This window comes from Leucopleurus acutus (assembly GCF_964270905.1).
Source record: "Leucopleurus acutus genome assembly, chromosome: 4".
NCBI lineage: Eukaryota > Metazoa > Chordata > Mammalia > Artiodactyla > Delphinidae > Leucopleurus > Leucopleurus acutus.
The window spans coordinates 145710622-145729524 of NC_139146.1; the positions used below are offsets into that span (position 1 = coordinate 145710622).

The 18903-nt window shown below is 32.9% G+C and overlaps 1 protein-coding gene across 3 annotated transcripts in view; it reads right to left on the reverse strand.

Annotated features, from left to right (window-relative positions):
- Positions 1–18903, reverse strand: part of GRID2 (glutamate ionotropic receptor delta type subunit 2) — a gene marked incomplete at both ends in the record, with an annotated part of 1370777 nt that overhangs the window by 791200 nt on the left and 560674 nt on the right. The window lies entirely within an intron of this gene.

Here is an 18903-nt window from a genome sequence, read left to right on the forward strand (position 1 = left end):
AATCACAAGGACTGAAATTGAAACTGTGATTAAAAATCTTCCAACAAACAAAAGCCCAGGACCAGATGGCTTCACAGGCAAATTCTATCAAACATTTAGAGAAGAGCTAACACCTATCCTTCTCAAACTCTTCCAAAATATAGCAGAGGGAGGAACACTCCCAAACTCATTCTACGAGGCCACCATCACCCTGATACCAAAACCAGACAAGGATGTCACAAAGAAAGAAAACTACAGGCCAATATCACTGATGAACATAGATGCAGAAATCCTCAACAAAATACTAGCAAACAGAATCCAACAGCACATTAAAAGGATCATATACCATGATCAAGTGGGTTTTATTCCAGGAATGCAAGGATTCTTTAGTATATGCAAATCAATCAACGTGATACACCATATTAAAAAAGGAGAAAAACCATATGATCATCTCAATAGATGCAGAGAAAGCTTTCGACAAAATTCAACGCCCATTTTTAATAAAAACCCTGCAGAAAGTAGGCACAGAGGGAACTTTCCTCAAAATAATAAAAGCCACATATGACAAACCCACAGCTAACATCATCCTCAATGGTGAAAAACTGAAACAATTTCCACTAAGATCAGGAACAAGACAAGATTGCCCACTCTCACCACACTTCTTCAACATAGTTTCGGAAGTTTTAGCCACAGCTATCAGAGAAGGAAGGAAATAAAAGGAATCCAAATCAGAAAAGAAGAAGTAAAGTTGTCACTGTTTGCAGATGACATGATACTATACATAGAGAATCCTAAAGATGCTACCAGAAAACTACTAGAGCTAATCAATGAATTTGGTAAAGTAGCAGGATACAAAATTAATGCACAGAAATCTCTGGCATTCCTATACACTAATGATGAAAAATCTGAAAGTGAAATTAAGAAAACATTCCCATTTACCATTGCAAGAAACAGAATAAAATATCTAGGAATAAACCTACCTAAGGAGACAAAAGACCTGTATGCAGAAAATTATAAGACACTGATGAAAGAAATTAAAGATGATACAAATAGATGGAGAGATATACCATGTTCTTGGATTGGAAGAACCAACATTGTGAAAATGACTCTACTACCCAAAGCAATCTACAGATTCAGTGCAATCCCTATCAAACTACCACTGGCATTTTTCACAGAAGTAGAACATGTTAAAAAAAATAAAAGTAAGTAAAATAAGGTGGGAACAGTGTCTTGCTTGTTTGGAGGCAAAGAACACAAACTGGATGACCACCTATATATTTTGGGATAAATGACCTCATTTTCAAATACAATATTATTTGTCCTTCCTTAATAGTGCTTTGATTAAATTTATGTTTGAAATATTTTGACCCTTTTCTAATTGCACAAATTCTGATACTTTCAGTGTTTATATTATCATTGATACAGTATGAATGAAAAGTAAGATTTTATTTTTCTACGAGTTTGAAGTTGTTCTGCACATTGGTGATACTGTGAAAAACAAAGCAAATAAATCTTTGACTCTTAAAAACTAGTTCTGATTTTTTTTTTTTTCCTGCGGTACGCGGGCCTCTCACTGCTGTGGCCCTTCCCGTTGCAGAGCACAGGCTCCGGACGCGCAGGCTCAGCGGCCATGGCTCACGGGCCCAGACGCTCCGTGGCTTGTGGGATCTTCCCGGACCGGGGCACGAACCCGTGTCCCCTGCATCGGCAGGCGGACTCCCAACCACCGTGCCACCAGGGAAGCCCTAGTTCTGATTCTTAAAGAGGGTGTTTGATGAATGCAAAGTTCTCCAGCATGATAACAAATACATAATTGGTGCATATTCTAGGAGTTGTGTTTATAACATTTTCATTTATTTCAATATAATTCAATTTGAAAATAAGGAAGTATGTAAATGCTGCTTTTGTTGCCTAAGTAGTGCATGATTTTAAATGGAAATATATGATCTATATAATAAAAAATTACCTTCAGTGCTTTTCTAGAGAAACAGTATTACACCAATTAATTAATTAATTATATAATTTTAAACTGTTTATTAAGTAAAGATTTTCTGAACCTCTACAAAGTGCAAATACTTAAATGACCTATGTCCACAGACCATTTAAAATTTTTAAAAAGCTACTACTCTCCCCAACCCTATCTGAATCAAGAGTCTATAAAAAAATACTAAATAAAATGTAAAGATCAAATAGTCAAAAAATTGGGTTCTAGTTGTTATCACAACAGTATTGTAATTAACATGCTGAGAAAATCATATTTTTATCAAAGTCAACATAATATATTTAAGGTAAGAATTGGTATGGGAGTAACATATAACCTGAAAAAATCACAGCCCCAACAAACAAAAACAGATTCCTGCTAGACAAAGCTCTCTTAAATTACACTGTTGTTATAAAGCATATTAACTCTAGAAATGGGATGTTGCCTGCTAGCATTCCTGCTGACCACTCTGTGTATTGTATAAAGAACTAAATTTCTTAGGCACTCTGGCAATGGTACCAGAATGAGTACCAGCTGAGCTATATTTCCTAAATGCAAATTTCTCTAGGTAACAAAATGCAGAAGCACAGTGAGCTGGCTTTTGCTTGCACTAATTTCAAAGTGTGGCACGTGAAACTTTGTAGTGGAAAATGCAAAACTTATGGTTTGCAAGCTGGGTTCACACTTGATATTAACCTTTCTGTGCATCACTGTAGGATTTGCAGTTTTTAGATTTCAGTCTGAATTACATAGGAAATGAGGTTGGATGTGTCATTATTCAATGGCACAATCATAACTTGCTCTTTGGACACAGCAACAATAAATACAGCAGCATTTTTCAGACTTTAGCATGCATACAAATTACCTGGGGATGTTGTTAAAAAGCAGATTTTGATTCATAGGTCTGAAAAGGGGCCTGAGATTCTGCATGTCTACCAATATCCTTAGTGATATCTATGCCATGGTCTAAGGTCCTTGCTTTGTGTATCAAAATTATAGAACAGCACTGTCCAAGGAAATATAGTGGGAGCCACATATATGATTTACCATTTTCTAATATGCACTTAATCTTTTTCAAAGATACAATTAATTTTAGTATTTTATTAAAACGAATATATCCAAAGTATTACATTTCAGCCATAAAATCAATATACCACTGAAAAATGATGTATTTTACATTCTTTTGTTAATACTATCTTCAAATCTGGTGTATTTTATACTTATGGAGCATCACAATTTGTACTAACCACATTTCAAATGCTCAGTAGCTACATGTGGCTTGCAACTATCATGTTGGACAGCACAGTTATAAAGTAATTTATGTGTTAGAAAGAAGCACAATGATTAACATTTTAGTGGTGTAATGATGGGCTGTGTTCTTTTCTAAATCCCTCCCTTCTTTTTAAAAATGGGCTCTAGGTGCTACTGTTGAAGTGTAGTCCTAAAATAATAGCAGCCATAATTTATTTTATCCCTGCTAAGGAAATGAGATAATCCAGAGGGGGCCCTTGAAGCCTAGACCACTGGAGATCTCGAAACAGGATAATCAGAGAAAACAGCAAAGTGGGAGTAAAAGCGCCAAGTAGGAACGGAAATAAGTTCCTTCACCAAGTTTTTTTTGTTTTTTTGTTTTTGAGCATCTATTATGTTCCAGACACTGGCTGGCAGAGGAATGAGGACAATGAGCAAGAATAATTTGTACTTCCTGTTATCAGGGCTCTTGCAGAGACTGAACAGAAAGAAAGGGATGGGGGTTGGAAATAAACTGTGGTAGAAGTTTATGCATAAATAACTGTTCTAGGCCAATGAGGGAAAGTCAACGAAGGAAACCATTTAGAGCATCTGGCATTAGGAAATGGGTATGTCAGAGCTCAGTTACATAATAGTTTTATGCTGAAGTCTATAAACTGAGCAAATCAAAGTTTTTGATGACCATGGCATTAGAAAAAAAAGACAGGTTTGACTTTATGTACAGAGATGTTGATAATGAACTCAGCTATTATAAGTTTTCATTTTAAAAAGAAAGCACCCTAAGTCTCTAGCACTATTGAGGTCCATGGCAGGCATTGAGTTTGAATATTTTAAAACATATATTATTCCCCTCAAATTACTAGGTCCCCCTTACTTATAATAGAGGTTTTCTAACCAGTAGCAGTGGTCTACATCATTGCCCTTTCTTCTTTTAGCAAATGTTTCTCTCTTTTGGTTACCATGAAAGTCATGCTTCTTGGTTTCCTCCTACACATCTCTAGCTACTCCTTCTTACTTTCCTCTCTTCTGCCCTCTTTCTACAGCCAGACTCTAATTAAAGCACACACGGATTGTTTCTGAACCTTCTTCTCTTCTCTATGTAGAATCTCCTTTGGCTATCTTGCTGATGCCTATGTCCAGAAATACCACCAAATTTATAACTTATGCCAAGATTTCCCTCTCTCTCTGATCTTCCTGGTGACTAAGTGAAATTTCCTCTTGACTATACATTTGGCATCTCAAACTTCACATACTGTGAAAAGAATCCTTTATTAATTACTCCTCCTACTTCTATTTCTTGCCTAGCCTTTTCTATCCTAATAAATAGCGTCATTGTCTATAAAACTGCTCAGACTAGAAATGTGGGTATCATCCTTGATTTCCACATTTCTTTTTCTATCCCTATCCAACCCATCAGCAAATTCCATTGATTCTAAATCCAAACATATATTTTGAATGTGTCCACTTCTCTTCAATTCCATTACAAACACTTTAGTCCAAATCATAATAGTTTCACACCTAAACTATAGCAATGCTTTTGATTCCTGCTTCTCTACGGTGGATTCTTCATATTGCAGTCAGAATGTTCTCTATGAAAGTTAAATCGGATAATGTATGCTTAAGGCTCTTTAGAGGATCCCCACTTCACTTAGAATGAAATCTAATATATTTTTTACTAAAGCATAAAGTGCTATAAACATCTGTCCCCTGCCTACCTCTTCATTTCATCTCCTACTATGCCCCCATCACAATACACCAGTTATGTTAATGGCTTTTCTGTTTCTAGAAATCACAAAGTTTTTTCATAACCTTGAGCCCTTGCATTTCCTGTTCCTTATCTGTAGAATGTTTCTCTCCACGTTCTTTTCATGGCTGACTCCTGTTTGTCATTCAGCTTTCACATCAAATGTCATCTCTTTAGAGAAAACTCGTCATTTTATTTAGATCAGTATTACAACTACCTCTCCTGTCAATTGCACTTTAACAGATCAATATTTCAATATGTAGTTATCTTCTTTATTTATTCGCTTACTTTTTAGTTCTCTGACTCTCATAATAGGCAAATAGGTTTCCCAGAGCCTGGCACATATTAGACTTGCTATAGATATTGATTGATTGTTGAATGATTCGCCTGAGTGTGGAAAGAACTGAGTTCTATTCTTAGATCTGCTACTTACAAACTGTACTTAAGTCAGTCATGGATGCTAGCTTGTGAGTTTCAGTTTCTTCATGAGGTAAATATGCATCATATCATGGGTTCCCACTTTCACATAAGAGTTTCATGTATGAGTTTCTGATTTTTATTGGGTAAGAGAATGGATAATGACAAAAGTAATTAATATTTATTTACTATAAAACATTCATGCCAACTGACTAATATATCTATGAAATCACTCAGTTATGCTGAAACCACAATTCTGGGAAGAGTCAGCAATAGACATCAATTCAGTTTTGTCTGCTAATGTAGGGAGGAGTATAGAGATAATACCGAATGGCAGATTTTGCACTTTTGTAATTGTGTTTTGCTTTGACAATATTAAATTGCCTTGTAGTCTCTGCGCCTAGGCAAGTCAGGAAATGATGATAAGCATGCCAGAAATGTACTCCATGTTTAGGGCAAAATATCCAAGAAAGAAACTTAAAATTGATCATGAAAAGGTATATATATATATATATATATATATATATATATAAAATCAAGGGTTAAATACATTCAGATAATACAATATTGTTATAGACACAACAACAAGGATCAGTTATACTGAAGTTCAGGTGTACTTCTACTTCTGTAGCTCACTATCCATGAAACGATAGGTAAAGGCAGAAATGTCTTACATATGTATCTTATGTTACTATAAAAGAACATTTAAATTCATAGTGTGCATTCCTTTTTTAAAAACGCCATCTTTTGTTTATGCTCATGCTTTACAAATCTGTATTTTAATCCATGTCTATTCTTTATGTTTATAGAGAGATTTGCTGTCAGTTAACTTTTTTATTTTCACTTTATCAAATCACTACTTAAATAGTCAAGTGATAGTAACTGAAAGAATACTCTATTTATATATGTGTAGTTTGATCATTTAATCAGGTAGTGCATTAGTTTAGTAAAGTTTGGCTTAAGACAGAGCAGTTGTATGTGGTTCATGAGTAAAGACATAAACATTTTATATTGTCATGGAAATATACTTCTCCTCAGTTTGTAACTAGGCCATCTACGCCTCAGGGAGCAGGACAGGAAGTTCAAGTCCCTGCTATCAGAACACTCCACAGTTCTCTGTTAAATAAATATTAACTTTGTGTAATCTAGATATTATCCAATTTTGTTAACAATAATTTGTAACCTAGATGCATACATCAGAATAGCTGGGTTCAGCTCTCTTGATATGCTGCTGTGTCGTCCTCACTTGTGAAACTGATTGCAAGCAAATTGTTACTAATAATAGTATACTGATTGTGAAAAGTATTTACTTTGTAAAATAAGTCCATAGAAATTTCCTCACATGACAAAATGAAAGGTGAGATGACAGAAATAATTGATCACTACTCATCTGCAACCTACAAGTAATGATACTGACATTGTGGTCATTACACATTATTAGACACCCTCTTCAAGTCAGTTTTTACCCAAAGTTATCTGGTCTATTCCAGTAAGTTAAAAAATTGAATGCTGCCTGCCAGGAGCTTTCTGTTATGATTAAATTCTCAAAACTGGTTTGAAAGGAAAGGCTGTATTGGAGTATGATGTTTCACATTACAGAAATGTTTTATTCCATTGCCTCAATACATCAGACTATATACATATTATGAACCAGTTATTAACGTGTTAAAAACAAAGTATCTGGGCTTCCCTGGTGGCGCAGTGGTTGAGAGTCCGCCTGACAATGCAGGGGACACGGGTTCCTGCCCCGGTCCGGGAAGATCCCACATGCCGCGGAGCGTCTGGGCCCGTGAGCCATGGCCGCTGGGCCTGCGTGTAAGGAGCCTGTGCTCCGCAGCGGGGGAGGCCACAGCAGTGAGAGGCCCGCATACCGTTCTAATACATTTAATCCTCCTATACTCTGATCCAGTCAAAACTTAATTCACGGCCATATAAGCTAATTCCTTCTTCTTTATTAATTAATAAATAATGAAGCTAGAATAGAATTAACCCATCTGTTATGAAATTGGATTCTCTTCAGTGAGGTTGACTTTTGATTTAAGGTATTTAAAGCAATGAGCAAAATGTTTTGTACATAGTTGTCATTTTAAAAATGTCAATCATAATGTTATTTATCCTGTTTTATAAGTGCGTGTCTGGGATCCAAACCCAGCTGCTTCCTGATACATTCTTATTGTTTCTTTTCTACCCAAATATCATGGTATACAGGGAAACCTAGGGAAGAGTGCCCCTCTCTCTCCATGGGAGAGAATAACTTTTTTTCCTGAGAGAACTAGAAAATTGATCCTAAGTATATCCCTATATGATATTCCTAAACACGAGTGTAGTAGGCATATTCATGCTTAAGTTACTGTTGGATACAGACATATTTTCATTGACAAGAGACAAACTCACATTATAAAAATGTTTATCCATGTTATTCATAAACCATATTTTATATATTTAATTTGTATTTTCCAAATTAATAAAATATTTACTCGTTGTTTCTATTATTTCTCTAAATGTTATTAAAATGTATCTTTTCCTTATCAATTTAAAAAACTGGTAATTTCAAGTTACTTAACCATATCCTTATGACTCCATGCTGTTATCTAGGATTTGATTGTGAAGCAACTAATATGTCCTAAAACTCATAATTTCTGTGCTACTTATTTAAAACCTTTACCGATACACAAACGTCACACATACACACATATAACACATACATATATATGAATTGTTAATTAATTTTTTATGCTACTTATATGTCATAAGAAATACATAAATATAAAATGGGTACTTTATCAATTTCACATGCACTGCAATATTATGAAATGGTATTCATTGGTAAATATTTTCTCATTACCAATGATTCCTTGTCTATTATTGAATTGTAACTCAGATTCTGGTTAAAGAGAAATATTTGGAAATAATTCTTTCAGCTAGCTCTAAACCATTGCTCCAATAGAATTCAACAAAATTATTTCTAACTATTGTCTCTCACTAATTAGTAATTTTAGAGAATAATATCAATATCAAGTAATTTTCAAAATTTAGGTCATTATGATATTATATTCTAAAGATTTGCTCTCAGTACTTACATGTTAAACAAAAAAACAGGCTTGATGTGGATGTATAGACTAGTTAGCTTAAATTTAGTTTCAGGTGTTCTATTTTCACAGCTATCATAAAATATATGAATTATTATTAAATAATGTATTGTATTCTACCTAAATTAATATATACATAGTAAATCAAATATTTATTAAAAGATACATATATTCTTCTATTTTGTTTTGGTGATACAAGAATTGAATAAGGATAGACTGAAAGGGAGCACTTCTTGCTAAGTGTGAAAATCTTCTGACAGACATACAATTTGTGTTAGGTGATCCATAACTTTGTGGGTTAGTGGAATCTCAGCTGCCACCACATCTTTGCACTCCATGGCATTCTTATTCAAGGTCAAATATATTTCTTAGTCATACATTTTTTATTTGATTGAGCAATACTGAGCCATTAAAAAAAAAAGATTTCAAACCAACCCCAACTCTGCTGAAAATGAAAGCATTTGACTAGAAGTTTAAGAGAAAAAAATTTTTTTCTAGCTCTGAAAATCTAGGATTAATAGAAATCAGGATTACAAATATCTGACCGAGATTACATTTTCTACATTAAGAGAGTTTTAAAAGTATTTTATGTTTCAATAAGTATCTTTATTGGAATAGAACTGTCCACTCTTCTGATCTTTTCCTCATGAAATCCATATTTCTTTCAAAAAGAAATAAAGAGTTCTACGGGCGCAAGGAAAAGTAGCATTTTTCACTGGTGAAAATAATTGTTAATAATTCAATCTTCCTATGTCAAAAACACACTGAAAGCCAAAGTATAGAATTAAAATAAGAAAAATGGTACAGCTACCAATGCCTGTGGGGTTCCATAGGCAATACACTTTCTCCTCTTTGAGCCTCATAGTGTTGTGGTGAGCAATATATTAATGAATGTATATAAATCCCTTAGAGCAGTGCCTGGGACATGTAAGTACTCAGTAAATGTTAGCTATATCATTATTATTATCATCATCATCATTACTATTATTAATTCCATCTGGAGAATTAATTTTATTGTATTTCCACAAAGACCTCATTATATAACACAGATCCCAAAAAGAACATTCTCGTAATTACAAAATCACCATAAAAATCATTATTTATCACTAATTCAAGATTAAAATTTCCATCCAAGTTGGTGTTACTGTCTGTGTTTTTCTACGTCTAATAAAGTAGTTATACAACATGCAGTCAAAATTATTTATCTATAGTTGGAATAATCACACTGTGGATGATAATGAGGCTTTAATCTCAAGCTGACTTCTGCTTGACATGACACTTCACATCCATCTCTATCTGCTTCTAGTTGGCATATTCTAGGGGAATTCTAAGTAATTTTGATATTACTCCAGTGAACACTGTTATTCAAGCAAACACGCTGTTGAAAACACACAAAGTACATTCCAAAGGTAAATGTATATTAGCTATGCTACCTTTGCCCGCAATTAGTCTGAATAATCAAGCGTTCAGTGTAATAAAAAACTGTTTTTATAGCCAATATAGCTTTATACTTTTAACACATGGAAAAGGATCAAAATATGATATGGACAAACAATAAAAAATAATTGTTTTCTTCAGATAATGGCATTTGATTGAATATATATATATACATACATATATATTATATACAATACATATAATATATATATATTTAAGAACATGTTTTTCCTTTATAAGAACAAACGTTTTTTTAATCCCAGAAGTTTCTTCTAATGCTAAGTTAAAAAAGGCAGCCAAAAAGACCACATATTGTATGATTCCATTTATATGAAAAATGCATCATAGGAAAATCTATATAGACAGAAAGTAGACTAGTTGCTGTCCGAGGCTGGGGTACTGATGTAGGGGAAGATAAAGAGTGACTGTTAATGATCATGGAGTTTCTTTTGGGGGTGATGAGGGTGGTCTAAAATTAGAATGTGGCAATGATTGCACACCGGTGGGAATCTAGTAAAACCATTAAATTATGTACTTCAAACAAGTGAATTTTGTATTATGCAAGTTTTATATCAATAAAGAGGTTAAAGAAACAATTTTCTTAAAAGAAATTTAATTTCAACGTTATAGAAAATAAATTTCTGTCATGAAGTATGTCTAAAAAATGTCTCTAATAATGTTTAATTAGTCAAGCATTATAAGAAAATAAAATCCATTATCATCACCAATACATTTGTCTACATTACATTGTAATTACTATGTACAATTTCACTGATTTAAAAAATTGGAATTGTGATGCCACCAGTAAAACCTACTATGAAAGTTAAATATTTGGCAATATTTTCTGCTTCGTGAATGGCTTAACAAAAAATTTCTATCCATAGTTCTGATCTTTCTTATGAATGCAGAGAAGCACAAATTATATGTGCCATTTGTATGTCCAAATGGAGTAGGAATAACTGTTAGTCATTAAATATTGTGGTTGTTCAGCTTCCCTCTTTGAAACTGCCTTTGCCAAAGCCAAGATGAGGTAGGTGGCATGGTAATAAGTTGAGAGTTGAGAGAAATTGAGAAACCAAACAGTCATAAAGGAGGATATATGCCCCATCCCATTTCACTCCAAAGAGAACACAGACTATATATGTATAAAACCCATACACACAAGCTATACCCAGGATATGCTAATGTCTTTTCTAAACTCTCCTAATCCATTTAGTATTATGTCATTAACAAGTGCCATGCCTTTCTATCGACACAATTTTCAAAGCAAGCTAAATAACCATTGGCCCAGAGTCTGGTGTGCAGTTCTGTCCCCACACATAGAATGGTTATAACAAGCATACACATAGTGCTTACCACATGCCAGGCACTGTTCTCTATGTTTTAAATAGAATAAATAATTCACATTACATTGTGAAGTAGATTCTACTATTATGTACGTTTTACATATAGAAAACTGAGGTTGTAAGAAGTTGAAATAACTTGCCAAACAGACAAGTAGCAGAGCCAGTTCCCAAACACTGCACTGCTCCTCCAGTGGTGCTCCAGGTTGGTTTGAACCAACTTGGTTTGAATGTGATGATATGAAGTTCTTGAGCTTGTGAAGCTACTAGTCTACTTCCATATATATTACGTATTCAGAAATAGTTTAAATTTAGACAAATTATTTACATATTAAATTAACATTACAAATATAATATCTTTTATTTGCATAAAAACTTGAAAAAAATTACAGTAAATCACTAGAATGTAAATGTCTTATGAATAGCAATTCTGACTATTTTATTTTCTGTATGCTAGAAGTGCCTAGAATAAATTAATTGGTGCATATTGAGTGATTAATAAACATTTATTGTATATATAAATAAAAATAATTTGCAATTTTGTACTAAAAACAACTCCATGTAATATAATACTTTAGAGTGTCATTATCATGTTTGTGTAGGCACCTTAGCATTTGTATACATGCATACTTTTTTTTTTTCACTTTTGAAACTGTGGAGCAATAATACATTTTTTTTAACATCTTTTGGGGGGGACTAAGGTCAAATAAAAGCCTTTGTGAAACAAGAACCAGGTACCTTCAATGTAGTGCATCATGTTTGACTATCAGGAAAAAAACGACAAGATATAAAGAAAGGCATAAAACACAATCTGAAGAGACAAAGCAGGCATCAGCACCAAGGATGCTGGAACTGTTAAACTGGGTTTTAAAACTACTATGACCAATATGCTAAGGGGTCTAATGGATAAAGTAGGCAACATGCAAGAATACATGGGCAATATAAGCAAAGAAATGGAAAACCTACGAAAGAACCAAAGTGAAATGGTAGAGGAAAAAAAAAAAAACTATAACAGAAATGAAGAATGCCTTTGATGGGCTTTTTAGTAGATTTGACATGGCTGAAAAAAACTGTCTGAACTTGAGGATATATCAATAGAATCCTCAAAAACCACAAGTAAAGAGAACAAAAACTGAAAAAGGTGGGGTGCGGAGGGGGGAAACAAAAGAACAGAATACCAGAGATCCAGGAAACTCAGATCCAGGACTACAGAAAGGATACATGTCAAACACACTACACCTAGGCATATCATTTTCAAACTGTAGAAAAATCAGAGATAAAGAAAAAACTTGAAAGAAGCCAGAGGAGAAAATACCCCACCTATAGAGGCAAAAAGATAAGAATTATATACAACTTTCCTCAGAAATCTTACAAATGAGAAGAAAAGAGGGGAGTAAAATATTTAAAGTGCTGAGAGAAAAAACAGACATGGAATTTCTACCCTGAGAAATTATCCTTCAAAAATAAAGGAGAAATAAAGCCTTGTTAGACAAACAAAAATCTAGGAAATGTGTTGCCTATAGACCTGCCATGCAAAAGATGTTAAAAGAAGATCTTAACAGAAAAGGAAAATGAAATAGGTCAGAAAGTTGGATCTACATAAAGAAAGAAAGAACAGTGAAGAAGGACTAAGTGAAGGTAAAATGAAAACCGTTTACTTTTCTTATTCTTAATTGATTTAACAGATAATACTTTGTTCAAAATAATAGCAACAATGTATTAATAGAAATGCACACATGTGTGTATATGTATGTAAAAATGAATAACAGTAATGATACAAGAGACAGAAGGGAGAAATTAGGATTATTTGGTTATTGTAAGATATTTCCATTACTGTAAGGTGGAATAGTGTTACTTAAAAGTGGACTTGGATTAGCTGTAAATGTATACTGCAAACTCTAAGGCAACCACTAAAAAATGTAAAAAATAAACATAATGACATGCTGATAAGCAAGGAGCAAAAATGGAATCATATGAAATAGTTAAAACCACAAATGGTAGAAAAAGTGTGGAGACAAAAATAACAAAGAAAAAGGGTACAAACAGAAAACAGTAATGAATGTAGTTGATATTAATCCCAACTATATCAATAGTTACTTTAAACATCAATGGTCTAAAAGCATCAATTAAAAGATAGGTATGCCAAGAGTGGATTTAAAAACCAAACCCAACTCTACACTGTCTACAAGTAACACAATTAAAATACAAAAATACATATAGATGAAGAGTTAAATGGTAACACTAATCAAAAGAAAGCACAAATAGCTATATTCATTTTATACAGAGCCAACTTCAAAGCAAGGAAATTTGTAAGGGATAAAGACAGGCATTCATAATGATAAAGTGGACAACAGTTCAAGAAGACATAACAATCCTTAACATGCATAAATCTAACAATAGAGTGTGAAACTTTGTGAAGAAAAAACTAAGAATTGCATGGAGGAATAGACGAATCCACTATCAAAACTGGAGACTTCATCACCCCTCCCTCAGAAATAAAATCTATAAGTCAGAAAATCAGTAAGGTCAAAGTTGAACTCAACAACACCATCAATTAACTGGCTATAATTCACCTCCTTGGACTACTTCATCCACCAATAGCAAAATATTCATTCTTTTCAAATTCATATGGAAATACTCCAAGAAAGATCACATTCTGAGCCATAAAGCATATTTCAGTAAATTTATAAAAAAAATCATACAATGTCTTCTCTCAGAATACAATGACATTAAACTACAAACCAATAACAGAGAGAAAACTGGAAAACCTCAAAATACATGGGAATTAAATGACATACCTCTACATACCACATGGGTCAAAGAAGAAATTTCAAGAGAAATTTTAAGATATTTTGAACTAAATGAAAATAAAAACACAACTTTTCAAAATTTGTGGGGAAAAAAAAAGCATTACTTAGAGGGAAATATACAACATTGATTGTATGTTAGAAAAGAAGATCTGAAATCAATAATTTAAGTTTCCACCTTAGGAAAGTAGAAGAAGAGAGCAAATTAAATCCAAAGTAAGCAGGAGAAAAATAATAAGACTTACAGTAGAACTCAGTGAAATTTAAAACAGGAAATCAGTTGAAAAGAATCAACAAAACCAAAAGCTGGTTCTTTGAAAAGATCAATAAAAGTGCTACCTCTAGATATGATAACTAATAAAAATGAAAGAGGGACAAATATGACTGATGTCAAAAATGGAAGCAGGGAGAACTATCACTATAGAGTCCATAGATGTTAAAAGGATAAAAAAGGAATACTATATCAAGCTACTACGTCAACTCTATGCCAACAAATTGGATAACTAGATAATGGTTCAATTCCTTGAAAGATAAAATTTGCCAAAACTTACACAAGAAGAAAGAGACAATCTGAATAGGGCTGTAGCTATTAAAGAAATTGAATCAGTAATTAATAACCTCCAAAACAGCACCAGGCCTAGATGGGTTCACTGGTGAATTCTACCAAACAATTAAGGAAGAATTTATATCAATGCTCTACCATCTCTTTCAGAGGATAGAAGCAGAGGGAATGCTTCCAAACTCATTCTGTGAGGCCAGAATTATCCTAATACCAAATCTAGACAAAGTCATTACAAGAAAACTACAGACCGGTATTTCTAATGAACATAGATGCAGAAATCCTCAACAAAGTATTAGTAAATTGAATCTAAAAATGTATAAAAAGAATTATACCTATGATCAAGTATGATTTATGCCAGTTATGTAAGGCTGACTCAATATTCAATTAACACAATTCAAGACATCATTAGGCTAAAAAAGAAAAAAAGTGGCATGATCAATATCAGTAGATACAGAAAAAAGCATTTGACAAAATCCATCACTCATTCATGATAAAAACTCTCAGTAAACTAGGAATAAAGGGGAACTTCTTCAACTTGATAAAGGTTATCTACAAAACCCTACAGTTAACATCAAACTTAATGGTGCAAAACTTGAAGCTCTCCCACTACGACCAGGTACAAGGCAAGGATGTCCTCTTTCACCAGTCATTTTCAACAGTGTATTGAAAGTTCTAGCTAATGCAATAGGACAGGAAAAGAAAATGAAAGGTATATAGATTGGGAAGGAAGAAATAAAACTCTTTGTTTGCAGATGACATGATCATACATATAGAAAATCACAAAGAATGAACCAAAGAAACTTCTGGAATTATAAGTGATTATAGCAATATTGCAGAGTAAAAGATTATTATGTAGAAATCAATCATGTTCTTATATACCCACAATGAACAAGTGGAATTTGAAATTAATAATACAATACCATTAAAATTAGCACCCGCCAAATGAAATACTTATACATATCTAACAAAATATGTACATCTATATGAGAAGAACTATAAAAATCTGATGAAAATCTGATAAAAACTAAATAAATGGAGATACTCCATGTTCATGGACAGAGAGACTCGATATTGTCCAGACGTCAGTTTCTCCCACTTTTATCTCAAGTTTTAATGCAATCCCAATCAAAACTCCAAGAAGTTATTTTATGACCATAAACAAACTGATCCTAAAGTGTATATGGAGAGACAAAAGATCCAGAATGGCCAACACAATATTGAAGGACAAGGACAAAGTTGGAGGACTGATGCTACACACTTCAAGATATACTATAAAGCTACACAAATCAAGACAGTGTGGTATTGGTGAAAAAATAGAAAATTGATCAATGTAACAGAATAGAGAGCCCAGAAAAAGACTCACATGAATACAATCAACTGATCTTTGACAAAGGAACAGATGCAGTACAATACAGCAATGACTGTTTTTTCAATAAATGGTGCTGAATCTACTGGACATACCCATGCAGAAAAGAAATAATAAATCTACACAAAGACTTAACACCCTTCACAAAAATTAACTCAAAATGGATCACAGACCTAAATGTAAAATGCAAAACTATAAATTCCTGGAAGAAAACATAAAAAAAAGAAACTAGATGACCTTGGCTATAGCAATGACTTTCAAACGTACAACACCAAAGTCATGATACATGAAAGAAATAATTGATAAACTGGATTTAATTAAAATTTAAAATTTCAGCTTCAAGAAAGACATTGTCAAGCAAATGAGTAGAAAAGCTGCAGTATGGGAGAAAATATTTGCAAAAGACACATCTGATAAAGGACTTGTATCCAAAATACACAATGAATGATTAAAACTCAACAATAAGAAAATAAACAACCTGACTCAAAAATGAGTGAAAGACCTTAACGGACACCTCAGCAAAGAAGTTATACAAACAGTAAATAAGCACATGAGATCATATGCCATCAGAGAAATGCAAACTAAAACAACGAGCTATCATGACACATCTATTAGAACAGCCAAATTCATAACACTGACAACAATAAATGCTGGCGAGGATGCAGAGCAAGAGGAACACTCATTCATTGTTGGTGGGAATGCAAAATAGTATAGCCACATTGGAAGACAGTTTGGTAGTCTCCTCAAAACAAAACATACTCTTACCATATGATTTTCTTAAGGATCCAATATGACTGGTAGGGAATTGGAGTGAGACAGCTGAAAGCTTAAGGATTGATAACTACCACCAGAAACTAGGAAGAGGAAAGAATTCTCTCCAACGTGTTTCAGAGGGAGCATAGCCCTGCTTACATCTTGATTTTTTACTTTTAGCCTCCAGAACTATAAGACAATCAATTTTTGTTGTTTCAAGCAACCCAATGTGTGGTACTCCATTACAGCAGTCTTAGAAAATGAATACACTCAAGTGCAGGATTTACTGAATTAGAAAATAAAACACAATGGCAACAACAGCCCAAAACACGAGGAGTCCAAAATGGGCAGGGGAGAGAGAGAGAGAATCCTGCTTGGTTTGTTCGAAGATTGTACTATACACAGAGTATGACACCGAGTTATGCTTAGCTAGTCTTTGCCATCACTGATTTCATAATTATCCACAACTTTCTTCAAAAATGTACCAATCACAGCTTAATAAAATTGTACAAGACTATGGAACTTTCTTGCAGAAGCAGAAAAAAGAGATGATTACAGAGTCAAGAAGCACGAATACAGTATAATATGTTTATGCATAAACAATGTGAGTTAGTGTAATAATCTAAAATCATTCGTGTTTGGATTGTAATTTCTGAACATGTTTAACAAAGTAGAATAATGTAATTGAGAAAGGTATATTAATTCTCCTGAAAATCCTAAGATCACAAGCCTAAGGAATAATTTTTAAATCAATAATATGGCATTTCCAGAAGCATATCTGCCCCCTAAATAAATGTAAATTGGTAATTTACCTATTAAAGCAAAAACTTTAAATGGGATCACAAAGTAAAACTAAAGTCTATGATATATAAAAAGTAAATAGCAAAAAAGAACTATTAAAAGAATGGGCAAAGGTAAATAGGAAAGAAAGGAATTATAATATCAGTTGCAAATAATTTTCAGTTTATAACGAACGGTATTAAATGAAGCAAAAATACAGTTTTAATGTAAAAATGTGTAAGACATAATAGAACTCTAATAGCATAAATTTCAGAAGATTCAAGAAGAATATAGAATAATAATTATGATATATTGTCACCAATAAATGAAGAAGTACATAGAAGAAGAAGTACGTAACAGATGAAATTGATAAAAGTAAGTATGTATAATATAAGTCACTGCATATACTTAAGTAAATGAGAATATAAAGAATATAAAAATAGGAATATAAATTAAAATAAAATTATAATTATAGGACATATATAAAAAGTTTTCTTCTCAAGGTTCCCTGAAATAATCACAAAAAAGGCCATATATTAGGCTATAAAAAACTCCAATAAATTACTATTTTTTTAAATTACCTAAGCACAATTCAGTACAATTGGAAATTGACAGAACTGGAAAACAAAGAGCTCCTACAACCTGGGTATTAAGAAATACTCTAAGAGAACAGAAGTGTGGTTGCCAAGGGGGTGGGGTGGGTAGGGATGGATTAGGAGTTTGGGATTAGCAGATACAACCTATTATATATAGAATGGATAAACAACAAGGTTCTACTGTATAGCACAGGGAACTCTATTCAATATCCTGTGATAAACCATAATGGAAAAGAATAAGAATTTATACATATGTATAACTGAATCACTTTGCTATACAGCAGAAATTAACACTATACAGTAGATCAATTACACTTCAATAAAATAAATTTTAAAAAAAAGAAAGAAATACTCTAAGGGAAGTCTTCAAAGAGGAAATTAAATGCTGCAGACTTTTTGATAAATAACAATGATAACAGCAATCTAAACATCACATCTCAGAACCTCTAGGGTATAGCTAAAGCAGTGCTTAGAGATAAACCAAAATTTTATGTATATTAATAAGAAAAATAAAAATAAGGAAATTAGGTTGTCCATTCAAAATGAAAACATGACAAATATACATAAAATAAATGAATTAGTAAAGATAAAGCACATTGATAAATTAGAAATCAGAAAACTAGCAGAATAAATTTGAAGCTAATTTTTAAAAACAAAACCCCATAAAATTCTAAAATACTGACAGCTAACTTAATAAAAATACAGAGAAAGCACAAATAAACAAAATAAGAAATAGTAATGAGAATTTTAAGAAGAAAAATAGTGTAACTACATGTAGTGATGGAGGTTAACTAATCT